Source organism: Pyxicephalus adspersus, chromosome 12 (genome assembly GCF_032062135.1).
Source record: "Pyxicephalus adspersus chromosome 12, UCB_Pads_2.0, whole genome shotgun sequence".
Classification (NCBI taxonomy): Eukaryota; Metazoa; Chordata; class Amphibia; order Anura; family Pyxicephalidae; genus Pyxicephalus; species Pyxicephalus adspersus.
In genome coordinates, this window is record NC_092869.1 from 39,216,693 (window position 1) to 39,233,080 (window position 16,388).

The following is a 16,388-nucleotide window of genomic DNA, read 5'->3' on the forward strand; positions in this document are numbered from 1 at the left end:
TCCCAGGTTCGAATCACGGCCAGGACACTAACTGCATGGAGTTTGCAGGTTCTTCCCATGTTTGCATGGGTTTCCTTCCACATTCCAAAAACATGCAGTTAGGTTAATTGCCCCCCCCTAAAAAACTGACCTTAGACACTATTAGTATTAGTATTAATGACATATGACTATAGTAGGGACAATAGATGGTGAGCCTCTTTGAGGGACAGTTAGTGACATGACTATGGACTTTGTACAGTGCTGCGTAACATGTTGGTGCTATATAAATACTGAGTAATAATATTATTCTTTGAACCCGTTTACTGCATTCTCCATGTGATACACACTTCTATATGCACTTGCGTCAGTGTTTGCAGAACATTATTGCTCCAAATTCTGCCTGCCTTTTAGTTAGCAACTGGCGGTACCCAAGTTAGTAATATAATAAAAATCCAGCAGTGTACCCATTGACTGGTGTTTGTCAGGGGCATCATTTACAAAGGATTTGGTAAGACAAATCACCTACTGGCAGCTGCTGCTTTCGAATGTTTATTTTGGGAACTTGCCAAGCAGCAAACACCTAAAATTCATCACAAAGCCAAATTGTGGAAAGCTCTAAAATCCTCCCAATTCTGCAGCAATAATGTGCAGCTAATACTGTTGCAAATGCATGTGGCAGAGGCTGAGAGGTTGCAGACGAGACCCAAATGTCTTATATTATGTGATTATTTTAGCCCTAATCCCAACATGGCCATTGCCACACATGAGTCAGAATCACTGTTAATGGAGTTGCACAGTTAAGATTACTAGGACAAGGTGAAAGGTAAGTATTTAGCTTGGTAGGCTGCTCTTGTCAAGGGGCATATACCCACATAAACTCCGGGGTAATTCTATTTTTCCTCTAATTTATCCATGGTCATGTGATGTGCAAGATCTTCATTATTCTGGAGAAGGTCGTTAGGGTCCCCATTGACAAGGCACTTACCAGTGTCCCTCCATTAGCAAAATCCTCCCAGGGTCCTGAAGCCTCCAGTGGTTGTATGAAGATGTCATGATGAAGGGCGACAACAAGACCAGTTGACTGCAACCTAAAATACATTGGTGGATCACCAGTCTTCATTTGCAGAAAGGATCACGTGATGGTGGACTCTGATGGTAAAAATCAGCTTTGGAATTTAATTTGTCAATGGGTGAGGAAGCGATGGGGCTTTGGATTTTGTCTGCAGATGGACTTTAATACTAAAAACGATTTATATATTTTGTTAACCAATCCCTTTAAAAGCGAATGCTTGGAACATTCCCCAAACACAATAAACCTTATGTCATGTTTTGACACCTTGGCTCGGCTTCTCTCCAAGATTCTAATGCTTGGCTATCAAATCTTGGGCCCTAGAAGGCCATAACCCCCTCCCTCACCTGTCAATTCAATTCCTGTCCTTGAATATTTCAATATTAAGATGATCTATGCTTACTTGGGGTGATTTTAACAAAAGAGCTGCAAATATCAAATGCAAGAGAAGCCGTGCAAGTAAGATTTCCGCTACCTTTGTTTTTAATCTGGCTCTCTGAATTCTGGGCTCCCAGCTGTGATAAAGTAAAGGCTTTGATAATACTAGATTGTTCATTACAAAACATCTCTCTCTGTCTAAAGTCACAAATTGACTCAGGCGTTGAAGCTTTATTGAAAATTCTCAGTAATTTCAAGTAATGACCAGTTCTAACAGAAGAACAAACACTCCAGAAAAGGTCATTTTTATAAGCAACAAAATTGTACTGCCATTTTTTTTCTACACCGCTGTCATCCTTCAATTTAATTAATATCAAAAGTACGGCTGGCCCGGCGGTGCCTTCAATTGCTCGAGCGCCGGGGAACTGGACTTCCAGTGACATTTTTAATGAAAAAATGCAGATCGTATTTTGGTAACTGTATAATATGAGCGTTCATTAACTAATACTAAATTGTAAGGAACGCGGCTGCGGGAAAATGTAGTCTGTCGAGGGGAATGCCAGATGAATAAGCCTTAATGGCTACTTGGGACGTAAATTACCTCTGATTTTGATGTAGAACGTCTGACGGAGTTAACTTTTTCAAACTACATTTAATGCGCCTGAATTAAAAGAGAAGGCTGATTGAGATCATTTAAATAATATTAAATTGTACATATTGCTTTTCTGTGCCTGAGCCGCAGCAATACCTGCACGGCAAAAGTGTGAAACCTCCTTGCATTCTCCAATCTAGGGAATTAGAGGCTGTAAGGCATTAAGCAGAGGGGGTTAAACGGATCTGATCCTGCTGTACCATGGACCTACTGTGATACTGGGTGGGGGTGCAAAAAGTTCTCACCAAAATGATGCTGCTAAAGTTGTAAACTGAAATTGAGGTATCAGACAGATAAAACCTTGTCAAGGTATCTATGTCAAGATTTCTTTTTAAGCATTTAGGTGTTTGATGCAGTAAAGTATGAACTGCAGTGGTGATCAAGGCTAAAGATTGATTATTATTCCCACAGGTCAGCTTCCGTATGGTTCTGCTAAGTGTGCTTTGTTAATCTGCAAAGTTTCTGTATAGACAGTAGTCTCTTGTGTTGGGCAGTAGTCCCTGTAATATATTAGGTGCTACAATAGAGGCAATCAGGCAATAACTCTATGTATTTGCTGGAGAACCATCTTTTTTCAAGACCCTAACAAGCAGATTTCCCCACATGCCTGCTTTCCCCCAGGTCAACAAAGGGCTCCTGCTCTACCTCCTACTTAAACATTCACAATTTTGTACTGTCCATTATTGCCTATCTCGTCTTCCAATGATCATGGTTGGCTCATGGTCAACCTCCTGTTCAATATCATGTCCCACTGCACCCCTTTCTTCTTCAGATCCAAGATCATCTTTCCTCTATATGATCATACTGTCACTTATATCTCTCAATTCTATGATTTCTTAACTCTAAGAACAGATCACAGTCCATTTCTGTTTCGTATGTTATGGATAATCTTCCTTTACCATCAGATCACATGGTTTCATTTCTCTTCCCAATGTCCAAGATCATCCAAGATCATCCTTTCTATGAGACTTTGTAGTATTTTTTCTGTTTCTGTCCAGGATAATCTTCCAACTCAATGGATAGATGACATTGTCTCCTCGCTCTTTCTATGATCATCCTTTTCTCCGTTATCAGATCACATTGTCTTCTCTTTGATCCATAAACCCAGGATCATCTCCTCAATATGAGATCACATTTTTCCATAATTTATGTCCAGGATGATCTCCCAACTGCATAAATAGATGACACTATCCCTTCATACTTTCCAAGTACACAATCATTTCTTTTCACCATTATCAGATAACATTGTCATCTCTGTAATCCCTAAACCCAGGAGCATTTCCCATCTCCATGAGATCACATGGTCTATTTTCTGTTTCCTGTGTCCAAGATATCTCCAAACTCCATAAATAGATGACTTTGTTTCCTCCCTCTTTCTACGATCATCCTTCTCTCCGTTATCAGATTACATTGTCTTCTCCTTGATCCATAAACCCAGGATCATCTCCTCAATATGAGATCACACGGACATTTTTCAGTTTCCTATGTCCAATATCATCTCCCGACTCCATAATTAGATGAAACTATCCCTTCACTCTTTTCAAGTCCATGATCATCTCTTTCTTTCTATTATCAGATAACACCGTCATCCCTCTGATCCCTAAACCCAAGAGCATTTCCCATCTCCTTGAGGTCTCTTTTCTGTTCCTTGTATCCAAGATTGTCTTCCAATTCCATAAATAGATGACATTGTCTCCTCGCTCTTTCCATGTCCATGATCAGATCACTGTCTTCCCTATGATCCCTAAAGCCAGGATCATTTTCCCTCCTTATGATCCAATCACACTGTTTCCTTTCTGGATTTCTAAACTCCAGGATCATCTCCTTTTTCAGATCACACTGCCTCCTCTTCCTTGTCAGCTTACATTCTCTTCTCTTGGTCCTCAACAAGTTGCAATCTTGTATCTTTTAACCTTGAATGCCGATCCGTTTTCTTTTTTTCCTTTATGGTTCATGGTCTTTACTAGCTCTGCCCTTTTACAAGTGTCCTCCTTGCGATATCACCAGCTCAAATATAAGCTGGCACTTAGTCTGCTCCCATGATCAATACTAGTCAGATAGAACATCCAACCCAAAAATACACGGCCAGCTAAAATATTGTTTGATTAGGCGTTCATACCAATCTATTATCAATAATATTTAGGCATGTAGCCTACAGAAACTGCAAAGAGAATGAATGGGTGCGGCAGTGAGGGGTCGGTTAAACGGTCATTCATACCAATGTATTATCAGTGATATTTAGGCTACATGAAGCTCCCCCTAGGGCAGCCCCGTAGAGCAGCGGTCGCCAAACAAGTGGTCCGATAGAAAATTCTAGTGGTCTGTGGCTCTAGCCGATGTGCCCCCAAGTGGGGTAAGGAGAAGGACCCCGCTGGGGGGGAGCACTGGCTAGAACTGCGGACCATGACTCTATATAGATGGCAGACTCAGGGCAGTGGGCGCATTGTGCAGGCCAACACCTGCAATGTGAGAGTTGGCAGGTTCTGACATCATGACGACACTATGGGGTAATTTTCTTCCCCTTTGAGTGAAACACGGCTCCCCGCTCATGCGTGGTCCAGAGCCCGTAAATTTAGTGGTTCGTAGGTCTGAAAAGGTTGATGATCACTGTGATCGAGCATGAATGGGGGCACCAGCGATGAGTCAGTTAGGCGACCATTCATACCCATAGTATTTCAGTGACATTTAGGTTACAAGAACCTCCCCCCTAGGACAACTCCATAGAGAATGAATGGGGGCAGAAGCCATGGGTTGGTTAAGCGATCATTCATACCAATGTATTATCATTGACATTTAGGCTACATGTAGCTTCTCCCTACATCAACCCCATAAATGGGGCCACAGTGATGGGTCGAATAGGTGGTCGTTATCAGTGACACCTAGCCATTTTCACCCTGGCCCAAAGGTTGAGGTGCAGTTACGGCTTCCTCAGGCCAGTGAACCGCTGTATCTGGGGAGACTCTACATGTAACTTCTTTGCACAGCAGACCCGAATATAATAAATAGGAAGGGGGGGGGCGCATTGACCAGTACTAGTACCACCACATGAAATATGCAGACGCTGGGTTTTTAAGAACCAGTATTGCAGCACCAGTGGCGGACTAGGTGCCAACCCCGGTGAGCCATAAAGAATCACTCAAGCCAGGGTTAAAAGTCATCAGATTTCTGTTGCTGGAAATGATCTCCATTCTCCATTGACAAGACAACCAACGAGCGCTGTACACGCTGTGCCATTCTGTTCAATGGAGAGAGGTGAGGATGAACAAGCGGCACCACACTGTGCTCACCTCCATTTAAAAGGATATCGGTTGTTCCCAATTGATCCTATTGATGAACGGCGTTGGAAAACCACTATATATAAAATTTATATAAATATATATATATAAAACAGATATAAAAGTAATACAATGACTTTAAAAAACACTTTCACATGTTAAACAATAATCTTCAGTGATTTAGTGCCTTCCATTGGTGGTAAGTTTCCATTTTAAGGTGGACTATACCTTTTAGTAAAACAACAACCTGTCACAGCTTATTATGCACAGCTCCTGAAATGCATCTGAATGCAGACTTCTTTGTAGTGAGTAACTGTCTTTAAGGAGCTTGTCAGGGTATCTACCTAAAGTCTGAATGCCACGTCAATTATTTATTAAGCCCCTAAGGTGATGTGTAAAGAATGCCGCTCGCCAGGCAATGCGCTGTTTATCCTGATTTGTGAATAAAATCTACTAATGTGTTGTCAGTCTACAATACACAATTTCCTATTGTTCAGTTTGGCATTGTTGTACCAGCTCCCTTCAATGTTCTGTGAAGGCTAAAACTGCCGGTCCATAATTATATTTTATTTTTATTTTTTTTTTTAGCAAACAAAGAAATACTCGTTATTTTAAAATATGACATGGCATTGCTAAGGGAAGGGTCTAGGGAAAGAAAGCTAACTGTTCTTATATTGAGGAGTTCTGTTCTATATTTTGCAGGAAAGCAGGACTGCAAATTGTCAAGGTTTACTTGATAATTAATGATGTGAGATATTGGTACTTCCAGGTATGGGGAACATGTGACTCCTTCCCCCATTAAGCAGTGTTTGGTACTGGTCTGGCCAATGGCATGGAGGAAGAAAGGAATCCCCAGTAAGCTCCAAACTGGTCATCTGGACGTTCTGCCTTCATTGCGAACACAAAAGTAAAGACAAGAAGATAAGATGGACATGGGGGGCAGGCAAGTTGGCCACAAATAAGTGAGCCCATTTTTTGTCTTGCACAGGTTTTCTTTGATCCTGAACTACAAGTACAACAATAGCCACAAAGGATGAAAAACCCACTTTGTGTGCACCAAATACTTTACAAACCCGGATATTACTTTGTTGGAGATGTGGGAGGGACCCAATAGCCCCACCTACTGCAGGCTGCCTACAGGAAACTACAAGAAGGGCGGATACAAGACCAGTCACAGAGAGCAGCGGTACCTGGTCTTTATTAGAGTAAGCTTCTGCACACTCTGTCCGTTGAATCCGTAATTTATGTTGGATTACTGAACAAATTTGAAATATACAAAGGACGCCAACAATCAAGTGTTTTTTTTCCTTCCACCCATTCTTATATGGTCAGAATTTTTTCGATATCCAAATAATTCATTACTGTTTTCAAAATGTTTGGACCAGCCAGTGGAGTTCCAAACTTCCAGCTGATGTGTTTGTGTTCCTCTAACAAAGGGCTGCAGGTCTGGCACCAGGGGCCTGGAAGGAACAACTATGCTAATGATTGATAATGCCCCAAAATGATCATTTAGCTGTAATACTGCCTTTCACACATCCACCCAAACATCTATCTGATGTGTTATAATATCAGAAGGGAGCGTTTCTTAACTAAAGCTCCACTTGTAAACATTTGACATCAAACAGGGCATTATTGCAGAAAGTGTTCACAAAGTGATGTTCTTTCTGCCGTAAATATTCTTACGTGTCTGGTTGCTTTGTGGAATTGTCAGATTTGCTGAGCTTTGCATGCCCAGGACACCTGGCTCATCCCAACAACCTCTGCGCTTTCAGGGACCGAATAATCTCCGGCGTGGAAGTTACGTCATCCGGGCCCAGCCAGTCAAGATGACAAAAGATTGCACAAAAGAAAGGAACAAAGAAGATGGCAGTGCCCTGTGTCGGACAAGGGACAGTTATGTATAGAAGGAATAAGTTCCATAATGGCCAGCAATCTAAGACGAATTCTTCCCACTGACCACCACACTAATGTACTGTGATCTGTGGATATAGTAATTATAGAAAGAGGTCCCAAGAGACCTGAAAGTTATTTCAAGGGTTCCCCCATAGTAAAAGTTTGAAAATCACTGATCCTTTCTTTTACAAATGTTAAGTATTGAATTGCCTGCTAGATATGGCCATACAAAGACCAATAAGTATACGACCAGGTAAATCCGTGCCACCCCTAATAGGAGGGAGCTCCTTCTTCTGGGTTACGTTATTGGTGGTCAGAACAAGGGGAGTAGCACTGATCAGCAATTAATTGATAAGGAATCAATGTAGAATTGATATATTGATCGGGAAAAAACTTTAGTTACATTTAATGTTTATATTCAATCTAACCTAGAATCTATTATAAAATAATGACCGGTGGCAGAATGTGTATGGGCAGAAGAAGGTGGACAGATAAAAGATGTGTCATGAAGGGATAAATCAATCGATATGATTGATGGAGAGATCTAGGACAGATAGGCAGAAACATGGATGGACGGACAGACCGATCTCCAGACCCCCATCACCGGTGTATGGCGGACATATGGGCCGAAGAAGATGGACAGTTAATAAGGTTTGGAATGAATGGATACATAAATAGAAAAGCTGGATGGACAAAGATATAATACAGAGAGGGTGAAGATGATGGACAGATAAAACAATGTGGAATGGATGGATTAATAAATTGATAAGATTGATGGAGAGATATAAGAGATACAGAAACATGGATGGACGGACAGACCGACCTCCAGATCGCTATCACAGGTGTATGGCAGACATATAGGCCGAGGAAGATGGACAGATATAGAATGGATGGATAAATAAATCGATAAGACGAAATGACAGAGATATAAGACAGAGAGGCAGAACAGGATGGACAGATAAAAAGATGTGAAATGGATGGATAAATGATTAGAAAAGATGGATGGACAGAGATATATCTGCTGCTTCTCTTTGTAGTTCTCTTCATTGGCTTCTGTTTCACCTTGGAATTTAATTCAAGCTCTTGTGCTTTCCAAATCCCTCCACAGTTCTTGTCCCACTTACCTTTCTGAGCTGGTAACAAAAATCCCCCCCTAGCCACTCTCTTCGCTCCTCCAATGACCTACTAATGACTTCCTCACTCATAACCTCATCACACACCTGGCTCCAAGACTTTCCTTGAGCTGCCCCCACTCTCTGGAATGGTCTTCCTCGTCCTATTCGGCTTGCTCCTACATTGTGCTCATTTGAAAAAGCCCTCAAAACCCTTTTTTTAAACTTCCCTACCCATCGTCTTCTGTCTCCTAAACCCTCACTACTTCCCACTACTCCATATCCCCCTCCTATTGTGTGATACTTCCCCCACCTCCTAGATTGTAAGCTCTTCTGGGCAGGGTCCTCTCCTCCTGTGTCACTGTCTGTATCTGTCTGTCATTTGCAACCCCCTATTTAATGTACAGCACTGCGTAATATGTTGGCGCTATATAAATCCTGTTTAATAATAATAAAAATAATATTAATATAGACATATTAGCAAATGAAGATGGGCAGATAAAAATGTGGAATGGATGGATGAATAAGTCGATAAGACGAATGGTGAGATAGAAGACAGGGAGGCAGAATCATGGATGGACGGACAGACCGACCTCCAGACCCCCATCCTCTCTGTGACAGCACAGCACATTGTGGATAATTAATACTCCTGATAGAGCTCTTGCACATTAGCCGGTGAGAGGGTGCAGGGAAGATGCCAGCGGGCGTTCTATATATGGAATAATTCCTCATAAATGATGCATCCTGCAGGATGATCAGAGAAGGGCCTCTTGCCCCCATTCAGGTCATTCCCTATGTACGGCCCATGCCCTCTCTTTAGAACATTAGGCAGATATGGGCAGGAGAAGTTTCTCTGCCTGACTGCTTCTCCATCTAAACACAGGCACACGGAGACCCTATAATGGACAGGGTCATGTATTATTAACAAGCTGAAAGCACTTGTACAAAGCTCAGGGTGTACGCTGCATGACTTATTTACTCTGCCCTAAAATAGCTGCACTTTAACTGATACGAACACGGATGACGTTAAAGTGCTCCGTGGAGGCCCCGAGTACTGCGAAACCACAAGGCTCAACGGGTGGAGAACTGCAAATTGCAGCAAACCATCAAAGTGACCATAAAAATAACCTTCTTTATCTCAATGCTGCAATCGCTAATAAATCTACATGGACTATGGCATTTCTCATGGCGGGTTTCCTAATGGTGACAACGTTGGTCCAAGACTGCGTAAAATATGCTTAAAAACCTCTTGTAATCTCATGTGGAAAACCGAGAGACAACGCAGGGACACAATTGAGAGATAAGGACAGAGGGTTGTCACCCTATTACAGGAAGTGTCTGAACACATACCTATAGCAGGACCACTAGGTATTTATTTAACTACTTCATGACCCACAATTATATTTTTTTACAGTACATAAAAAAATGCTATAAGAACCCTAATTAACGCTACAGTACAGAAATAGTGTGCAACTCTGTGTTCCTATATGATGCATTTGGAAGCCGTACAGGGCTTCAATACCTTTCTTTTTTCATTTTGTTTCAGCAAACTTTATTCAGCCCTGGGTCGATACACCCAATTTAACCCATGACTAGCATCCAGTCCCTTTGTGCATTGCTATTTCTAAGGCCTGAAGTCAGGTTTACTGACTCATGCTGCTACACTTGACCTTAGCTATTTAAGCTTCCAAAGAAAACCTTTGGTTATAAAGGGTTATTAGGAGGTGTAAAACAAAAAAAAAATATTATAATGTTCTTTGCAGTTACAAAAAAAATGATAAATTTGGATAAAATTTAACTGGGAAGAATAATGACATCATGTGGTGGAAGAGAAGTATTGCAGGCAGCAGCTTCAGGTTAAAGGTGATTATTGCAGCAAAAGCTGCTTTTCTATTTTGTCTAATAGGCTACTTATCATTTGGCCTTTTTATTTAAGTTTTTTTCTATTTTATTCTTGCATGGCAAGTGTGTCACATATTTTTTCATTTAATCTATTCTTTGTGTAGATGAGGCTGAAAATGACTGGGATGGCTCTTCTGGAATGAATATGGGCTGGTTGGAAAGGTGACCATCGGATCAGTGAAATTTAAGACAGAAGGAGGAAGTATTCTGACATGAAAAATGTAATTTATTATTATTTTATCTCAGCAGCTGCCAGTTCAAAGAACAGCTACAAAGTGACCATCTGTGCCCTCATTTTTAAATGAACAGTGCCACGTGACCATGCATGGCAGACCATGATAGACATGATGGGAATGTCAGATTCCAGTGAAAACCTTCCCATAAGATTTTATGTGCATTTATCATGTTTTATTGACGTTTCCCTTGGGTGGACATCCAAATGATCTGAGTCCGGCACTGGGCATCTCCCAAGCAGACACAGAGCTGTCACTCAAGTCAATAATATTCCCTTTCACACCTTTTAGGAGCTACATTAATGCTTATGTAGGAGAAGATGGGCCAGCACAGACAATTAGAAAGGCTTTAGTGTGCATAGAATGTCCTTTACTAAGCAGAAGTACACTGCAAATCTTTAAAAAAATTAACCTATGGAAGTTGCCATTAGGCATTTATCAGTGCCGGTAGGCATTTATTATGCTTGATGTGTCCGTGCTTTATAGCAGTTTGGTGCAAATATTGGTAACAGGGTCCGTTTATTGTCCATAGAAAAGTGCAGGTCTACAACAAGGGGGATTGTTTACCAATGTTTTCATCCAAGGCGGTCACAAGCGTTGATCTCAAATGCTGAAAATCTCTTTGGAGCAATGTGTGCATCAAGCTTTTTGCAAGGTTTTTCCCGAGCTTTGAGCTGCTTTGCTAAATTCTTTAAAGCACCCTTGGATCCAGGATAGGAATAGTAAATGCAGGTCCTGCTGGAATGTCATCACTTTAATCATGCCCCTAGCCAAAGAGGTTTCAGCAAGCTTTTAACAGACTTCAAGCAGTGCTGAGCTAACTAAGGGTCGGAGGGTGTTTTCTGTTTCCATTCCAATGCATACAGCTGGGAAAAAAGGCTGCATTTGTCTTTCTTTGCCTCAACCCCAATAGGACATGCTGCATCCAAAGAAATGCAGTGAAATACAAAATAATACAAACTCAATTCTGATTTGGCTTTGACCAGGTGGTCGTCAAATGTTGAAAAACAACCCCCAGTGGCATGAAACCCTAACCAATGATGGACGTAGCCAACAATGGGCATCTGTGCAGAACTAACTTGGTGCAATGGCTCAATTTGTACCTCCAGTCCACCACTGACCTAAACGTATCCTTAAGACTCAAATGGGTGTTGTTTGAAGTGCATTTGGAATGCCAGTCAAATGCATGTCAGCAAAATCCCATTGACCCAAACTAAGTGGTGCACGTTGCATCTGATGGACTGTGCACTATGTTGCATCATGTCCTATTGCAAAACGTTTCAACAGCAGGCCAAACGCTGCCTATACCATTCAACAGAAAGCCTCAACAAAGCTGCTGGAAGTTCGCTCTACACATTGCTCTTATACAATGCCAACCAAATGAGTAGAAGGCCATATTGGACGTTTCAGCAGCTCCATCATGCCATAACCCATTGGCAAGACAATTCTGATTTCCTAATTTAAACCAGCAGAGCATTTTGTAGCAGCTGGGAAGGAAGTGTCCCATTCTATGGAGGGGGTGGGGGGGATCTTCGGCACTGATGTATAAACAGTTTGGTTCTGCCCTTACCTAGAAAGGACGTTGGACCCCTAGCTAGTGTATACAAGCCATAAATAAACCAGAAATTACACGTATAATGCACAGAATGTTCGCCGGGCCCTGACCTTCCATCCCCTCACTGGGCCACAGAGTAAATGATGATATTTTAGACATTCCAGGCATTGTAACATCTGGACCTTGTTGTTTTATGAGGTTTGATAAATTAACCCAACTCACCTTCTCCAACTCATGAGTACTTTCTAGGGGTTTGGTTTATTTTTATGTCTATTTTCTGTTTTTTTTTCTTTCCCACCTTTAAACAACTTGAGAGTTTAGAGATGCAAATTTGTAAATTAAGGAAAAGGACTGTGCTGAGAATGCCACCATAAAGTCTGGCTGATTGGCTGTTGGAAGGGCATGTAGTCATGGCGGGGGCTGTCATGGTTGGCACACTGCCCCGTCATTACCAGGTATAAAATCTTATATAATCTCTAAAAAATGCATTAATTGAAATAATATGTAGAGATCCTGCCATGTCATGGTGACAACGCTTCTCTCCAAATTTTGCGTGTATTGTCAGTCTGTTACATGGACTTCTAATGGAGACTATAGGTTAATATTAAACATTATTCAGGTATGGTTTACTTTGTCACCACCAGGAAACCAGTACAGGATAGTCAACCAGTGTATTCATGGTCCTCCTTTGTCACCATCAGGTAACCAGTACAGGTATGGTCCACTTGTGTCATCACCAGGTAACTAGTACAGGTATGGTTCACTCGTGTCACCACAAGGAACCTGGTGCAGGCATGGTCAACTGTTGTCACCACCAGGAAACCACGGCTGGCATGTTGTGCTGTTGTCACCACCAAGAAACCAGTACAGGCATTGTCCGCTTCTGTCACCACCAGTAAACCAGTGCAGGTATTGTGCACTTTGTCACAACCAAGAAGCAGGTAAAGACATGGTCAACCATTGCATGCATGGTACACCTTTGTCACCACCAGTATTCCAGAGCAGGAATGGTCCACTTTTCTCACCACCAAGAAACCAGTTCAGGCACAAGGAACCTGGTGCAGTTATGGTCCACTCATGTCACCACCAGGTAACCAGTACAGGTATGGTTCACTCATGTCACCACAAGGAACCTGGTGCAGGTATGGTCTACTGTTGTCACCACCAGGAAACCAGTACAGGTATAAGTCACTTTGTCACCACCAGGAAACCACCTCAGGCATGTTGTGCTGTTGTCACCACCAAGATACCAGTACAGGCATTGTCAGCTTCTGTCACCACCAATGAACCAGTGCAGGTATTGTGCACTTTGTCACAACCAAGAAACAGGTAAGGCATGGTCAACCATTGCATGCATGGTAGACCTTGTCACCACCAGTAATCCAGAGCAGCCATGGTCTACTTTTCTCACCACCAAGAAACCAGTCCAGGCATGGTCCACTGTTGTCAGCACCAGGTAACCAGTGCAGGTATGGTCCACTTTGTCATGATCAGGAAATCCGTGCAGGCATGCCCACTCATGTCACAACCAGTACAAGCATGGCCCTCTTTGTTACCCACAAGAAACAAGTACAGACATGGTCTAGTGTTGTCAACCACCAGCTAATCAGTGTAGGTATTGTGCACCAGAACACAAGTACAGGTATGGTCAACCAGAGCACACATGGTCCACCTTTGTCAGCATCAGGAATCCAGAGCAGGCATGGTCCACCTTTGTCAGCATCAGGAATCCAGAGCAGGCATGGTCCACTTTCCCACCACCAAGAAACCAGTGCAGGTATTGCCTACGCAGGTCTCCATAAGGAATCGTGCACTGTTCTCAACACCAGGAAACCAACGCTGGCCCGGTCCATTCATGTCACCACCTAAAAAGTCCAGTTATATCTATCAAAAACATTTCACATAAAGAAGCACCCAACAATTTGGCAATGACTTTTAAATGTTCCTCCAAGGGCGACATTGACGGGTCTGATGGGTTGACATTAAAGCGTTGTGTGGCCAAATAAAATAAGATAGAGATCTGTGAGAACACAAATCTGATGACATTTGTCCACCGTGAATATATTACTTTAAGATTTACGCAGCATTTGTCCGCTTCCCCAGTCCGGTAGGATTTTATTGCCTCCCCGCAGAGTGGCCACCATTGACCAGTGTCATTTTTATTTGTGTGTACAGATTACATTCATTTATATGACAAGACATTTTGAGTGTCTGGGCCTGTGCTGCTGATCTGGAAGCAGGTGGTAACCCTCTTGAATGTCTGGCTCTGCGGCATGAGGGTCCCCTAGGCTTTGCACTTCTCACGCAGTGTGGACACAGAGAAGAATGTACCGGATCATTGGCTAAAGCCAGCAAGAAAAGAGGGGGTTGGGAGGGATAGGGACTCTCTAAGTCATCAGTCATTTCCCCTGCCAGAGGGAAGAGACTGCCCTGTCACTCTAATGGTGTCTTCCCACAGTCTGCATGGCCCCCCTTGTGTCCTGTTGTCTGGCCTGCTCCCCCTCCTTGGGTCAAAGCTAAACAAAAGCAGGAGATGCGAGGGCAGGGAGGGACACCATACCCCAGACACCGTCCAGATGATGAATGGCTGACCAAATGCATGTGACAGCATGCAGAATACTGATAAGGCTTGCCATTTTATAGTGAGAATATGCAATGCAGGATGAGGATGCAGGGGGCTCAAATGTGCAACCCCCCTGCCAAGGAAATCCCTAGACGGTCTGGAGAGTCATCAGGACATGAAATACCACCCAGACCAAGTGTGAGAAAAATGCAGGCCAGCCGGATAATGGTGACATTCCATCATTGACCTTGACTTTGAGACAACCTTGGATGAGGCATTGTCTCCGCTCCGGGACTGGCTCCGGACAGCTGGTGGTTGGTCTGCACTGTCCAGCATTCCATGAAGTGTATAGGTCATAGGAGGGGAGACAAGTGAGGGGTCCCAATAACAGACATATGCACAGTTACTGTCCCCTAGATTTATAATAAATAGCGGGAAAAAAAGAGAACCAATTTTGTGCATGTATGTGTCTATCCAGGGTTCCTGCAGAGGTTGCTAGGGGTTCCTTGGGCAATGAGAAGTTCGGACCATTTCAGGTTAGTTTACGTGACCCCCAAAAATATTTTTGGCTATCTGTAACGGAGACATTATTACCAACGGCCAGCAATAAAAGGAATTCTTCCCACTGACCAATGTACTGTGATCTGTGGATCAAGTAAATATAGAAGGGGTTCCCTGATGACCTGAAAGTCATTTAGAGGGTTCCCCCATGTTAGAAAAGCTTTTTCACCCCATTGATCCCCTGCAACTTTGTAGCAAGTCACATGGTGAGAAGCTGAACCTCTAAATAATTTAGCCAAGAAGGGCACATGAGGAGTTCCCTAATTCTATCATCTCGGATCCAGCATCTCTCTCCTAAAAGCAGACTCTGACTTTGCAGGATGCCTGTAAAAAGATGGCACCATGCTCTTGGAGAGAATAGCATATAAATGTATTGTCTAAGGGAGTGCTCTGACCTCTAACGTAATTGTCAGCACAACACTTAAACATTACCCAGCGTGCACAAACCCTAATACTGATCCTGGGTGCACTAGACTTGCTACACCTATTTGGTTAAACTTCGGTAAATCTGCATGGATGAAACCACAGTGTAGCAGGCGTCTCTCCTTATTTTTATTTATGCTGCAAATATTGATGTCATTCTATTACGATGGCCACATATTATTCTTGTGCTTGATATCGAAGCTCTCCCAATTATTGCTGCACCTTTAACCCTTTCCATTCGCCATAGTCCTACGGGGCTGGCCTGCGCTGCCAGGCTAATTGCAGATCCCTTTAATGTGTCTCGCTAACATCTGGACATCACATAAAAGAGGCATTTATTTAAACATGCGAGCCAGCCTGCCAGTATCAACCCCAAGAACGCACGCTTTAATAGTTCCCTTCTGCGCTCCTTTGAGTAGCTGGAGGATTACAGTAAATGGAAAGGATTGGACAGGGTCGATATTTCTTCCCCCACCCCACCAGCCAGATTACCAGTAAGGTGAGGTATGCCTTTGTTATATTACCCTGTAGAGCCACAGTGTCCCCTACAGTGCCAAATAATGCCCACTGCACCCCCAGCAAAGAAATAGAAACATTTGGAAAACACTGACTTCACAATTCCAATATAGCATGCAAGAAAGTAGAGTATGCACGCCTGCTTAGCAGCTGCTGACATAAAATCAATGTCATCATCAGTCACAACAAGAAAGTAAAGCCTCCCCCTGTGTATATGATATAGAAAGGCAGTGGGTGTTCAAGCCCCGGCATAACTGGTGGACGGTTCCTTTAAGGG